The following is a 12,780-nucleotide window of genomic DNA, read 5'->3' as shown; positions in this document are numbered from 1 at the left end:
CACACACACACACACACACACACACACACACACACACACACACACACACACACACACACACACACACACACACAAACATCCTGTATCCATGGCATATGGAGCACGGATTTGAAACACACCTTCACTGGCTGAATTGTAGAGCAACCCACATTCACGTGTGCAGCTCTCTGCATGTCTAAAGTCTACACTTATTGTACATTCATTCTCATGTTTGCATCTTTTATTTATCTCAGGAACCTACATGAGATAACCATATTGTGTTTGGTGTCATTTTAATCATTTATTCGGTTTTATTTCAGATATGTGAAATACTATTGCACACTCTGTATGCCACATTTAAGAAATGAGAAAACAAATAGACCAAAAGGGGGGGGAAAAAGAAAAAACCTTTACACTGTGGTAGTAGCTCAGATCTTCTGTTTACTTACCTCTAACATCATGGCCAGATGCAGTTTGACCGAAAGGTGACAGTGGACACAAATTTCTATGTGGCTGACACTCGAGATCATTTTATGGGCTGCACGACCACCATACATCACCTCTCCATGGACACACAGAAGACACCTGTATGCTTCTCTCTGTTGACTTGCTTCCGGACGATTTATAGCTCTGTGTGTGTGTGTGTGTGTGTGTGTGTGTGTGTGTGTGTGTGTGTGTGTGTGTGTGTGTGTGTGTGTGTGTGTGTGTGTGTGTGTGTGTGTGTGTGTGTGTGTGTGTGTGCGTGTGCGCGCTCAGGTGCTGGCTATACTGGTAGGGACCAAAACCGAAAACAATGTCACTTGTGGGGACCTCATTTCGGTCCCCACAAGTTTAAACAGTGTTTTCTTGGCCATGTTGTTGTTACTGAAAAAAGTAAAAGTGCAAAAACATTTCTTTAGGGTTAGGCATTGTTTTGGCCTGGGTTAAGGTAAGGGTTAGAGTAAGGGTTAGGGGTTAGATATGAATGGGAGTCAATGGTATGTCCCCACAATGATACAAAAACACAGTGTGTGTGTGTCTGTGTGTGTGTGTGTGTGTGTGTGTGTGTGTGTGTGTGTGTGTCCGTGCGACCTGGCAGTCCCAGGCCTATAAAAAGCACAGTGGTCTCTTGCCGTCACATCGACACCACTCTGGACCGGGGCGAGTGACTTTCTCACAGGTAAGACTGTTATGGTTCAGCTCATGTCGATGTGTATCACTGTCTCTGTCTCTGTGTGTGTTTTTTTCTCCCTCTACGTGAAATGTGTAACATATGATAAAAAGGACACTTCGAAGAACTGTAACTGGTACAGTTATAAACTCATATAAACTTTTCTTTCCTTTCCTTTTTTTTTTTTTTTTTACCAGACTGCTCCGCTGGCTTCCTGTGTATTATGGCAAGATCTTATCTACAGGTAAGAGTCATATTCTTTAATACATCAATACAACATCTCTGTATATACACTACTCAAAAAAATTAAAGGAACACTTTTTAATCTAAGTATTGCATCAAATCAGTGAAACACGTGGGATACTGATCTGGTCAAGTAAGTAACTGAGGGTCTTTTTAGTCAGTTTCAGCTGCTTTGGTGTTCATAAAATTAACAACAGGTGCACTAGAGGGGTAACAATGAGACAACCCCCTAAAACAGGAATGAGTTTACACTGACATTTTTTTCCTTCCTAATGTTTTCTGACTGTTTTTCACGAGTTTTGCATTTGGCAAGGGTAAGTGTCACTTCTGGTAGCATGAGGCGATACCTGGACCCTACAGAGGTTACACAGACAGTCCAACTCCTCCAGGATGGCACATCAAAGTGTGCCATTGCCAGAAGGTTTGCTGTGTCTCCCAGCACATTCTCAAGCGCATGGAGGAGATTCCAGGAGACAGGCAGTTAGTCTGGGAGAGCTTGACAGGGCTGTCGAAGGTCCTCAACCAATCAGCAGGATAGGTATCTGCTCCTTTGTGCATGGAGGACCAGGATGAGCACTGCAATAGCTGCCTGTAACATTGTTCAGCATGAAAGGTTTGGTCAGTAATGGTGTGGAGAGCATAACATTCTCCACGGCTTCTCCAGACCCTTTCATGCCTGTCACATGCGCTCAGGGTGAACCTGCTCTCATCTGTGAAAAGCACAGGGCACCAGTGGTGGACTTGCAAATTCCTGTGTTCTATGGCAAATGCCAGCCGAGCTCCACGGTGCCAGTCAGTGAGCACCGCAGGCATTAGAGGACGCTGGGCCCTCAGACCACTCTCATTACATCTCTTTCTGATTGTTTGATCAGAGACATTCACACCAGTGGTCTGCTGGAGGTCATTTTGTAGAGCTATTGCAGTGCTCATCCTGGTCCTCCATGCACAAAGGAGCAGATACCTGTCCTGCTGATTGGTTGAGGACCTTCGACAGCCCTGTCAAGCTCTCCCAAGCTAACTGCCTGTCTCCTGGAATCTACTCCATGCGCTTGAGAATGTGCTGGGAGACACAGGAAACCTTCTGGCAATGGCACGCATTGATGTGCCATGCTGGAGGAGTTGGACTGTCTGTGTAACCTCTGTAGGGTCCAGGTATCGCCTCATGCTACCAGAAGTGATACTTACCCTAGCCAAATGCAAAACTAGTGAAAAACAGTCAGAAACAATTAGGAAGGAAAAAATGTCAGTGGCCTTCACCTGTAAACTCATTCCTGTTTTGGGGGTTGTCTCATTGTTACCCCTCTAGTGCATCTGTTGTTAATTTTATGAACACCAAAGCAGCTGAAACTGACTAAAAAGCCCCTCAGTTACTTACTTGACCAGATCAGTATCTCACATGTTTCATTGATTTGATGCAATACTTAGATTAAAAAGTGTTCCTTTAATTTTTTTGAGCAGTGTATATATGTTTTGTTTGGTTGTGATGACAACAGCTGCAGAAGACATGCTCCCGTCAGAAGTATACCTTTAGGCCGTTGCCTTTGATGACCTGATCCAAGCAATAGTCAATGATGTGAAGACATCAAGAAGAAGACAAGAAGACATCCCTGATACCGTTACCCATCAGGAGTCTGGTGGTTATACAGACTAAAGTGTTCAAGACGGTGGTTGTCAATGGTTGTCGATTGTATTTGGTGATGGAACCAATATCTGATATGTCTATGTGACTTTATTGTAATAAAGACCAAACAATCTGTGATGTGAGACCTTCGCTTGCATTTTTCTTATGTCACAAATGACACAGTGGCATAGATGAGGTAAATACTATTCAACAATATACAAAATGTACAGAACACTTCCTGTTGGGTTTAGAGCATGGCTGTCATTGAGTTTTTTTTGTGTGTCCTAATGTGCTGCACATGCCTAAAAGTATTCAGACCCCTTGAAATTTTTCACTCTCTGTGTCATTGCAGCCATTTGCCAAAATCAAAAAACTTCATTTTATTTCTCATTAATGTACACTCAGCACCCTATCTTGACAGAAAAAAAATGAAATGTAGAAATTTTTGCAAATCTATTATAAAAGAAATACTGAAATATCACATGGTCAAAAGTATTCAGACCCTTTGCAGCGACATTCATATTTAACTCACATGCTGTCCATTTCTTCTGATCCTCCTTGAGATGGTTCTGCTTCTTTATTGGAGTCCAGCTGTGTTTAATTAAACTGATTGGACTTGATTAGGAAAGGCACACAGCTGGCAGTTCACAGTGCATGTCAGAGCAAATGAGAATCATGAGGTCGAAGGAACTGCCCAAGGAGCTCAGAGACAGAATTGTGGCAAGGCACATATCTGGCCAAGGTTACAAAAGAACTTCTGCAGCACTCAAGGTTCCTCAGAGCACAGTGGCCTCCATAATCCTCAAATGGAAGAAGTTTGGGACGACCACAACTCTTCCTAGACCTGGCCGTCCAGCCAAACTGAGCAATGGTGGGAGAAGAGCCTTGGTTAGAGAGGTAAAGAAGAACCCAAAGATCACTGTGGCTGAGCTCCAGAGATGCAGTCAGGAGATAGGAGAAAGTTCCACAAAGTCAACTATCACTGCAGCCCTCCACCAGTCGGGGCTTTATGGCAGAGTGGCCCGACGGAAGCCTCTCCTCAGTGTAAGACACATGAAAGCCCGCATAGAGTTTGCCAAAAAAAACACATGAAGGACTCCCAGACTATTAGAAATAAGATTCTCTGGTCTGATGAGACCAAGATTGAACTTTCTGGTGTTAATTCTAAGCGTTATGTGTGGAGAAAACCAGGCACTGCTCATCACCTGCCCAATACAATCCCTACATTGAAACATGGTGGTGGGAGCATCATGTTGTGGGGGTGTTTTTCAGCTGCAGGGACAGGACGACTGGTTGCAATTGAAGGAAGGATGAATGCGGCCAAGTACAGAGATATCCTGGAGGAAAACCTCTTCCAGAGTGCTCAGGACCTCAGACTGGGCCGAAGGTTCACCTTAAGCACACAGCTAAAATAACAAAGGAGTGGCTTCAGAAGAACTGTTCTTGACTGGCCCAGCGAGAGCCCTGACCTAAACCCAATTGAGCATCTCTGGAGAGACCTCAAAATGGCTGTCCACCAATGTTCACCATCCAACCTGACAGAACTGGAGAGGATTTGCAAGGAAGAATGGCAGAGGATCCCCAAATCCAGGTGTGAAAAACTTGTTGCGTCATTCCCAAGAAGACTCATGGCTGTACTAGCTGAAAAGGGTGCTTCTACTCAATACTGAGCACAGGGTCTGAATACTTATGACTATGTGATATTTCAGTTTTTCTTTTTTAATAAATTTGCAAAAAAAATTCTACATTTCTGTTTTTTTTTCTGTCAAGATGGGGTGCTGAGTGTACATTAATGAGAAATAAAATGAACTTTTTTGATTTTGGCAAATGGCTGCAATGACACAGAGAGTGAAAAATTTCAAGGGGTCTGAATACTTTCCGTACCCACTGTATGTGGTGTTGACCTGTACATTCGCACACATCATCCTTCATCCTGAAGATGTTCAGGAGTGGCTGCTGCGACTGCTGAGTCTGTGACTTGGATACCCTGGAAAAGTTGGAAAAGCGAAAGGACATTGATGACTCCCTGGATGCATGTATCTTTTTTTTCTTTTTTTTTAACGGATTTAACCTTTCCATGCATACATTATGATAACCTCAGTAAGGATTTTTAAAATAATTGTTTTTGTTTATGCATCTTAAGGCATGAAAACAAGGTTTGAACTTATTGTTTTCAACACATATCTATAACAATATTAATACAATAACACAAATGGTAATTACTTCTGTACTCGCTAAAAAATCCAAACAAACAAACAAAAATAAACAGAAACAGGGAACCGCATGGACAGTCTGAAAATGATACAGGGTGTTAACTGAAAATGATCATAGAGAATAACACAAAATGGACACAACAACTTATTCATATTACATTGTAAACACAAAGAGTTTTCCAACCATATGTGAGCAGAAGAGGATGAAATTAACTAATAATTAATAATATAAACAAATTTATATTAGATCAGATTTATATTAGATTAAGTATTTAATAAGCAAGTCTGATATTTTTATGGCTTTGTTGTTTGATGATGTTGTTATTGTATTGAAGTATTGTTTGAGTTCATTTTCAAAGTATTTTCCATTAGGTTTTTTCTTTACCCATTTCGTTGCCAGGAAAATCCAGACTGACTTTATTTATGTATTAATATCAATACAAATAAAGGCAGTCTGGCATTGTGATGATACGAGACAATTTCAAAAAGGAGGGGCTAACGAATGCAGCTTGAACGGAAAAGAACCAATCAGCATAACACGGATGTGACGCACAAACAAATCGACCTTGTAGTCCATGTAGTCCAAACAACAATGGCATGCAACCGAGAAAGTGTCGCGGTGAATGATTACTGCCGTTTTTGTCTCAAAAATCTGCGAATACATGGGGTACTCTCAAGTACAATACTTATTTTTGAAAAGGCTACGCAACAAAAGACTCCTTCCAAACGATAAGCGGTGTTAGGAATAACTTTAAATCAGAGCCAAACCAATTATGTGTAAAAGTTGCTTAAATTTACTCACACGTTTGGAACGGGATTTTCCTCTGTACAAACAATGGCAAGAAAGCTGAAAGTAACGAGCCATCCAGTGCCTCATCATCATCGGAAACGTCAAGTGAAAAGAGGCAACGACTAACGCCATCCAAAACGCCAAGAGACCACAAAAAGATTCGCTTTGGCCCCCCTCCTCTCTCTCTCTCTACTTCTTGTTTTATGGCGGTGGCCCCCCTCCTCCTCTTCCGGCATCTTCTTTATGGGTAATCCAGGCGCTGAAGATGACGCAGCATTAACTCCCGCCTCCCGTGCTATGATTGGTCGTACCAAACTGGACCGGGAGGGAAACGCGATTCAATTCGCACAATGCCAAACTGACTCTCCTGTATCTCCTAACATGGAGATAGGAGATTACATGGAGATTCAGTTTGGATTTTCCAAGCTACCCATTTCGTTTTGTGAATATGAAATTTGCCCAGCATGATGATAGTCTGCAACAAAAGGGAAAGACCGTAAGGTATGGAGGAATTCTCAAACTGAAAGAGGATGCGGCTCTCCCGGAGGCCGATCCTGTGTCCAGTTTTGTTATGGATTAGGTTTTTTATACGTATGATTCCAGAGGTTTTTACTGTATGAGCATTGATAAAAGAGGCTGATGATGGTTTCCGGTTCTGTTTGGCAAAAGTCACAGTTATAGTCTATATTTAATTTAAACCTCTCCAGGGTTTTGTTTTTTGCCGAATATAAATTGTGACAGATTTTGTATGATATTTCTTTGACCTTATTGTGAATGAGCAGCTTCTTTTTTTTTAAACATATTTTTATTGAACTTTTTTAGTACAAAGCAAAAGTAAAAAATAACTACATCTTGCAGTCGTACTTTTACAGTACACTGAAGTAAGGATGGATACAGCAGGTATACAGTTAAAATCAAAACAAGACAAATCAATGCATAACCGACAGATGGACAGAAATAAATAAAAATAATAAACAAAAATAAATAAAATAATAGTGATAATAATAATCTGGGAGTCTTGGATTACATCAGATTTTAGATCACCAGTTAGGAAAAGAGAGAGAGCAAGACGAGAGTACCGTAACAACACATCTCTTAAAGCTATGAATCACAGTCACTTTCTCCAAGCCATGTCAATCAGTCCCATTCTCATCCTTTGAGATCTTGTACATCCAAGATAGTCGAGGAAAGGATCCCAAGTCCGGTAAAATAGAAAGGGTTTGTCTTTAAGGGCTGTACTAAAGGCTTCTTGTGGGACAATGCTTGTCACCGCATTTACCCACTGATTAAGCGTAGGAGCTTTATCCATAATCCACATTGCATTTTCGAGCAGAATGTAACAGAATATGCAGAAGATTCCTGTTACGAAAATCAACGGGTAACTCATCATTTAGTCCCAGAAGACAAGTCCTAGCACCTAACAGGAGAGAGTGCTTAAAAATTTTTCAAGCTGGTGAACAATTGTGATCCAGTATTGCTGAATACAAGGGCAACTCCATAGTTGTCTATGGAGTGAACAGTGAAACAGTGAACCAACAGAAGCTTGGCATTTGGTACACAGGTCTGACATTTTTGGATTCATTTTGTGTCTGGCTTCAGGTATAACATACAGTCTGTGTATAATCTTGAATTGTCTCTCCCATGCAGAATTGGATGCTATGATACCTTGGGGCCTTTTAAACAGGGCATTCCAGGCCTCTGGATCTATTACAGTTCCCAAATCAGATTCCCATTTGCCTCTCACCCTTATCAGAATTTTCCACCCTATGGCAGCAGAGATTGTTGTAGAGTCGTTTAGTGATAAGCTTAACATTTGCATTTTCTTTCAATAAGGGCTCTATTGTTGAAGTTGCAAAGCCTCCAGTAAACTCCTTGAGCTTAGTTTGAATGAAATTCCGGACCTGTAGAAATTTGAAGAAGTCTGAATCTGGAACTCCAAACTTAATTTTTACTTGTGAGAATGTGAGGATTGATTCTCCCTGAACCAAGTCACCAATAACTCTAATGCCACGGTGTCTCCAATCTACAAAACCACCCTGAAGGCCTGGGGAAAAATCTGGATTTTCATGGAGGGGAGTTAACAAGGACAGCTTTTTGTTATTCCCCTCTAAGTTCCTAATTCATCGCCAAATATTCACCATAGTCTTAAGGATAATGTTGTCTTTTATTAGAGGAGACAAGTTTTCAGAGGAGATATAGAGTAAATTACGCAGGGGAATCTTATCTAAAAGAGCAGATTCACTAGCCTCGCCGCGCTAGACAACCCACGGCAACGAATTTAATTCTCTGCCAGGGTGGGTCTAGTTACCCTCCATAAGGCTCGAGGCTGGATTCTCCTAAAACTGGCCGGAGCAATCACCATGAAGTGTAGAGTCAGAAGGCGGGCGTAACGAAGTGACGACAGAGGCGTGACGATTCTGACAGAAACAACCAGTGCACAATAAACAGTTTATCTTGGCTTTGGCCACAGCCCTTAAAGATTTGAAGCTAAAATTCAACTTGAAAGATAAACAAAGGACGGCACTTAAGTGTTTCATTGAGAAGAAAAACGTATTTGGACTTATGCCCACGGGATATGGCAAATCCTTAATATACCAGTTGGCTCCGCGGCTCCGCTGGTTGGGAAGCTAATGGGACTTAGCCACAATCCGCCGGTGCTCTCGGAACTACGTCAGCCTATTCGTTGCATTGATTGGTTGTATACCTACCCAATTGCTGCAGAGGGATTTGATAGACAACCTTTTAGCCCGCCTCCCTCCCTGTCGAGCTTCCCTAGACCCTTGTGCCGTCAGAAACATGGGTGTAGCATGGCTAGGCTACAGATTCACAACTAAGCCAGGTGGAATTAAAGTCCTCTCTGAACCACTCCATAAGGAATTTAAACTGTGCAGTCAGTTGATAAAGGGTAACTGAGGGTGCTGCTAAACCACCCTGTTTAGTGGGTAAACAAAGAAAACACTATCGCAACCTTGGTCTTTTTTTACCCAAATAAATGATATTATGGAGCTATTAACCTGTGTAATGATTTTCTTTGATAACATTATTGGAAGCATTTGGAACAGATATAGGAGACGCGGAAGGATGTTGATTTTAATTAAGTGAATCCGACCAAGAAGAGAAAGGGGTAAGCCACACCACCTTTCTAAGTCTCGTTTAATAGTTTGCAGGAGAGGACTAAAGTTCAGATTGTAAAGATCTTTTAGTTTTGGGGAGATCTTTACACCTAAATATGTGAAACTATCATCAGCTCTTGCCTTTATTTTAAACCTTAATGCTATGATGATTTACCTGTTCTTTGGTTACAGTAATGCCTTCAAAAAGTGTTTCTGCTCGTTCTTCGAACTCTTCTACGCTGACATCTCTTGCCTGTCTGTCATACAGATTTGTGAGGGGTTCTGGGAGATCTAGTGTGACGTCTTTAGGGACATATGATGCTGCAAACTCTCTGACAACGGAGAGGAGTGCCGGCTTTATTATCTGTCCCTCTTGTGTGCTGCATTTGGAGAGGCTGCTGTAGAACTACACTTGCTAAGTGGGGGTCAGGGGTGGGAAAGCTGGCGGAATGGCAGTGTGGCCTTTGGAAGATCTTCCTTTTTGCTTTGCGGGGAATTGTTAAAAATGATGTCCTTGCCTTGCTGATACTCCACTTTTTTCAATGACTCCTCACTTGGCCTGGTCCACTTGCACTTTTTGGACTGCTATCTCGTCTTCTCTCGCATGTTATACTGCCACACCATGAACAACACTGCTGACACATGGGAGCAACACTCTCCAAGCCCTGCTGTACAGTTACAGTGTGCTCCTAATACAACTCCATCATTCCTGATGACCACCCATGGCTTCAGCTGAGGGTCATTCAGTCTTTGGGAGTGGTTAACCTGTAACAGAGATTAAATAGCACTTGCCTGATAACTGCTCTATGTATGACGTTGTGCTTTTATAAATAAACGTGTTTTATTATCATTCAGAAATCATACAGAGATGTATTAAACCACTGACTGTGAATTAAACTTGTATGTTTCAAGCTTGCACAGACAGTGATTGCTTACACTACACTGCTACACTACACTACAAGACTCCAGATCTGAATCCTGGTGACAAAGTTACCCTGTGTCCATTTATACCCTCAAGGCTTTAATACGCTTTAAGAGATTCACCGGAGTAGGATGAAGGAAAATTTATCAGGTAATTGTAGATGTCAGGGTACCGCAGGTCCGGTAAAAGGTCCGCTCCGACCACCTCAAGATTCTTAAATAAGATACCGAGGGCATGATATGGATCGGATATGTTTAGTTTGTCCAGTTTTGTTTGTATATTTTATAATATCGTCTGATTTAAAATGAAAAGTAAACTCAGACGGCGTAAATTTCTACCAGCGCCATTCATTTTGAAGCGGAGTTTCCTGCCAACATGGCGTCGTAAACAAACGGAGTCACGTGACGTCCGGAGCTCTATTGCCTGTTTTTGGTCAGCACCTAACCTCGAGAATTAATTTGTATCTCTGTGACAATTTGGCATGCATTGTTGAACTTTTCTTTTCAGTTCTTGTTTGAAAGTGCATGTTACGATTACCTTATGAGTCTCTCCTCACAAATTCCTCCCTATGCCATCTCCTGTGCTGTCACCTTCAGTGTGTGTTGTGTAATGTGACTCTGATGAGTTTGTAGCCTCCCATGTCTAAACTGACCTGCTGAACCCTGGTCTGCCCATTACTCCTCAAAGTCCCTGCTGTTGCACTTAGCACAGATTCTGTTCAGTGGTGGCGAGCCCACCTTTTTGCCTTTTCTCACCAGAAGTTAGTAGCTCTCCAGAAATTAGAATTTCTTTGATTCAAGTGAAATTGTTAAGGGCACAATGGTGTTTATTCAGACATAATGTCACGAGTGCACATCCCAGATTATGAAGCGCAAGTTGTACATGGGATGAATGCTCACTGCGTCTTTCCAAATTCCATGTTCTGTCTTCATCTAGAACAAAAAAGATGAGGGATGGTGGTTGAAACCTGCTGTTCAGATGTTTAAAAAGAAGGCAAAAACATACTGGAGGTTTGGAACATGTCTCGAGGTTCCGCCAGCGTAGCCTCCTGCCTGTCCTCTATGGCAAGCCGTTTTAACATTTAATGCCCAGACTGGATATTCGCTACAGATATCTGTAATTCAGTTCTTCCTAGGCGAAAAGATCATTAGAGATATCAACAACTCTATTTCTCCTATCCGAAATTATCATTTCAGATATCACAAATACATTCTTCCGAGGAGAAATGACGTCACTTTTGCCATTCATGTGTATGGGTTATGTCATTGCGCCTATCCGTAATTCAGTTGTAGATAGCCGCAATATGAGTTACGGATATCTACAACTGAATCACGGATAGTCAAAATTCCAATTCGAGATATCTCCACCCCTCCTCAATTACAGATATCTTACATGTTCCCTTTGACTAGGCGGAATTCGTTGTAGATATCTTAAATAAAGTAACGCCTAGTCAAAATGACGTTGTAAGATATCTCAAATGGGAATTACGGATAGGCAACTTGATTGCAGATATCTAAATTACGTTAGAGATATCTTTAATGAATTTTGATATATATATCTAAAACTGGAGATATCTGTAATTACAATTCTGCCTAGGCGAATGTAATTAAAGATATCTTGAATGACAGTTTTGACTAGACGAAATGACATTGCAGATATCTGTAATGTTGTGCTATTACTCCTCACTTTCAGGTGGAAGCGGTGAAGCGGTGTGGTTTATTTCCAGCAGTATTTTGCAGTTTTCAAACAGGTAGATTGTGGTTCAGGCGTATGGTTCATTTTTCTGCTATAATTGATTCAATAAAAGCAATCAAGTTCCCGATCACTGATCTCTGCTCTCCTCCTCAGGTCTCTGTTTCTGCAGTTGCCTAGGTGCTGCATCTAGCGTCTAAAGGACGTAAACATTGAGGCTCCTATGAGTTGCTGGTTTATTGTGTGAGTTACATTCTCATCTTAATATATGTCTTTTTATTGTGTACAAACTGTCCTTTGCACCACTGTATGGTGCACACTGTCACTATGCACATCTTCATGTATAAGAAAGTAAGCTTTGTATTTCTATTTTGCTTTATATTGTACTCTATATCTTCATGTAGTTTAAAACTGCATGCCTCTTTACCATACTTATCTCCAGTGGTGTAGTCGAGTCTCGTGGGTATACTCCAGCCTCATAAACCAAAGCCAAGTCAGGTTCTCATATATGTGTGCGTGCAGTCACACGTGCAACGCGCACACACACAGCAGCAGCTCCTTTATTTCAAACTACCAATCAGATACTGATAGACATTATAGCATCAGCAACTCTCCTCCTGCCATCAGGTAGAGCTGAATGTTTTTCTCTTCATCAGGCTCCCTTTCTAAACGTTAACCTTAGCTCCAGCTGTAGTTTGTCCCTAAAGCGGCAGTATTCACAGGACAGCAGCAGGCTGCTGAAATAGTTTCATTTGGCTTTGCTTTCTTTTTCTTATTTTTCTCCACTGACTGGTGTTTGGATCATTAGAGGTTGTAGACTCATGTCCCTCTTCTTCTAAGCCAGGGGTATTCAGCTAAAATTCAGAGAGGTCCAGTTAATTCAAATGGGCGGACTTCCTTTTGGGTGTACGTATGGCTCCAAGAGGCTTTTTTGTGTGTCCTGCTTTGCTCTATATGCCTCTCAAATTTTGTGGATGTAAGGTTGAAACGGGCTGCGGGGGCTGTATATTAAAAATACTGTAGGGGGCGCTATAGCACATGCAGCTGCCGAGATGAA

The 12,780-nt window shown here is 41.7% G+C and overlaps 1 long non-coding RNA gene across 1 annotated transcript; it reads left to right on the top strand.

The window, feature by feature from the left end:
- Positions 1-825: 825 nt before the first annotated feature.
- Positions 826-3,129, top strand: LOC127533210 (uncharacterized). Its single transcript, XR_007940990.1, has 3 exons — positions 826-1,138; positions 1,327-1,373; positions 2,866-3,129. It is a non-coding gene; the product is annotated as an uncharacterized LOC127533210 (long non-coding RNA).
- The last annotated feature ends 9,651 nt before the right edge of the window (positions 3,130-12,780 follow it).

Source organism: Acanthochromis polyacanthus, chromosome 3 (genome assembly GCF_021347895.1).
Source record: "Acanthochromis polyacanthus isolate Apoly-LR-REF ecotype Palm Island chromosome 3, KAUST_Apoly_ChrSc, whole genome shotgun sequence".
NCBI classification, from domain to species: Eukaryota; Metazoa; Chordata; class Actinopteri; family Pomacentridae; genus Acanthochromis; species Acanthochromis polyacanthus.
Note: the sequence above shows the minus strand (reverse complement) of the source record. Positions and strands in the feature narration are given on the sequence as shown.